This window comes from Nelumbo lutea, chromosome 1, assembly GCF_056320005.1.
Source record: "Nelumbo lutea isolate HS-2025 chromosome 1, American lotus-T2T, whole genome shotgun sequence".
NCBI lineage: Eukaryota > Viridiplantae > Streptophyta > Magnoliopsida > Proteales > Nelumbonaceae > Nelumbo > Nelumbo lutea.
Window position 1 is genome coordinate 34,477,197 of NC_142684.1, and position 2,457 is coordinate 34,479,653.

Consider the following 2,457-nt stretch of genomic DNA (forward strand, 5'->3'; position numbering starts at 1 on the left):
GGATGTCCCCTCTACCAACAATCTCCCTCAGTACATGGTACTTCCTCTCGATGTGCTTCAACTTCGAATGGGCTCGTGGCTCCTTAGCCTGAGCAATAGCTCCATTGTTGTCACACAACAATTGGATGGGTGATGTGCTGGACGGAACTACTCCCAACTCGTGAACGAACTTCTTCATCCATACGGCTTCTTTGGCAGCCTCACTTGCGGCAATGTACTCGGCCCCGGTCGTGGAGTCTGTAGTGGACCCTGTATGCTGCTTTTCCAGCAAACAGCACACAATCCTATCATGAAAACATATCCAGATGTAGACTTTCTATCATCTGGATCCGACTGGAAATCGGCTTCTGTATACCCTTGGATCTGTAGTGAGCTACCATCGAATAGGCAACGATTGGTCTTGGATTCCAACTTGTCATAGAAAAGGTAACCTACAGAGCCTTTTGGGTAGCCTACAAATAGGCAACGACTGGTCTTGGATTCCAACTTGTCTGCGCTCGTTCTTTTAACGTGTGCTAGACAACCCCAAATCTTCAAGTGTCTGACACTTGGTTTCTTTCCGGTCCAAAGTTCATATGAAGTGTTCAGATCGGATTTATTTGGAACCCGATTCTGCACGTAAATCAAAGTCTCTAATGCATAACCCCAAAAGGATGTGGGTAACTCTGAGTGTATGAGAAGTGACTGGACCATATTCAATAAGGTCCTATTCCTCCTCTCTGAAACACCGTTAAGTTGTGGTGTAGCAGGAGGAGCTAATTGTGATACTATCCCATTGTCCTTTAAGTAGTCCCTGAACTTGTCAGAGAGATACTCGCCACCTCGATCAGATCAAAGGGCTTTAATTTCTCTCCCCAACTGTTTCTCGACCTCTTGTCTAAACTCTTTGAACTTTTCAAAGGATTCAAACTTGTGTCTCATTAGGTACACGTAACCATATCGTGAGAAATCATCTGTGAAGGTGATGAAATACACGTGTTGATTCTGTGTCCTAACATTCAGGGGACTGCATACATCAGTACGTATTAGGTCAAGTGTGCCTGTACATCTTTCAGGCTTACCATCAAATGGCCATTTCGTCATCTTTCCTTGTACGCAAGGCTCACAGGTGGGAAGATCTTCTACAGTTAGAAAATCCAAAGGACCATTCTTTACCAACCTTGTGATTCGGTCAACACCGATGTGGCCAAGTCGGTAATACCACAAACACGTGGGATTAACTGTATCACGGGCTCTCTTCTTGGGGATTTCAACCGATGTAGTTTTGGTTATGTTAGTTTCTAGAGAAGGATGTAGAACATAGAGGCCATTCTCCAATTCCCCGTATGCGATGAATCTATTATTTCTTTTAATAGTAATCGTATTACTAAAGAAGACAGAATAACCATCTACACACACTTTTGAAATAGAAATCAAATTTCTTCTTAAGTTTTGTACATAAAGACAATCTTTGAGTACAATTTTTCCTTCTCTAAAAATTAACTCCACGGTTCCAATTGCCGTGGCTACAACGGTTGTAGTAGTCCCCAAGTATATAGTGACTTCTCCTTCACTCAGCATTCTGCTTACCTTGTACCCCTGCAGTGAGTTACACGCATGAGTTGAAGCCCAGAGTCAATACACCAGGACGCAGAAGCTACCAATAAATTGGTTTCTATAACACAAGTTTCAAAATTACCTTTCTTGGATATCAGGTAGGCAAGACAATTCCATTTCCAGTGGCCGGTCTTTTTGCAGAAGTGACAGGCATCCGATGCTTTGTCTTTCTTCTGCCTTTTGCTCTTAGTGGCTTTCTTCTAAGGCTTCTTTGCCTTCCTCTTTCTCTTGCCCATTTTGCTAGATTCAATAAGCATAGCTACAGGCTCATCCTTTTTAATCAGTTCTTCAGCTCTTTGCAACATATTGCTGAGCTCTTGCAAGCTGACATTCAGCTTGTTCATGTTATAGTTCATGATGAACGGATTAAAGGAAGGAGGCAAAGAATTAAGGATAGCATCTATTTGGGTTGCGAGGTCCAGCCCGGATCCAAGAGCCTCCAGTTCGTGTAACCCTTCATTCGAAGACAATGGTCGTGAACTTGTTGGCCCTTGGACATTTGAGTGGTCATGAACTGCTTCAAGACCTTTTGCCGAGTAGAACGATTCTGATCTTCTTACATCGTCCTTAGGCTATCCAATATGTCCTTGGCAAGTTCGATCTGATTGAATTGCCTCTATATTGGGTTGTCCAAGGAGGCGATGATGTAACACCGGGCTAGGGAGTTTTTCTCCACCCATTCCTGATAGCCTCTCCTTCGGGCCTCAGAAGCCCTGTCTCCCGGACGCTCCAGGGCAAGATTCTTTGCCACTTTGTCTAACTTTTCTGAAGCTAGGACCAGCATAAGGTTCCTGTACCAGTCGGCATAGTTTGGGCCCTTAAGCTTGTTTTCATCAAGAAGCTTTGCAAAAGATCCGTTTT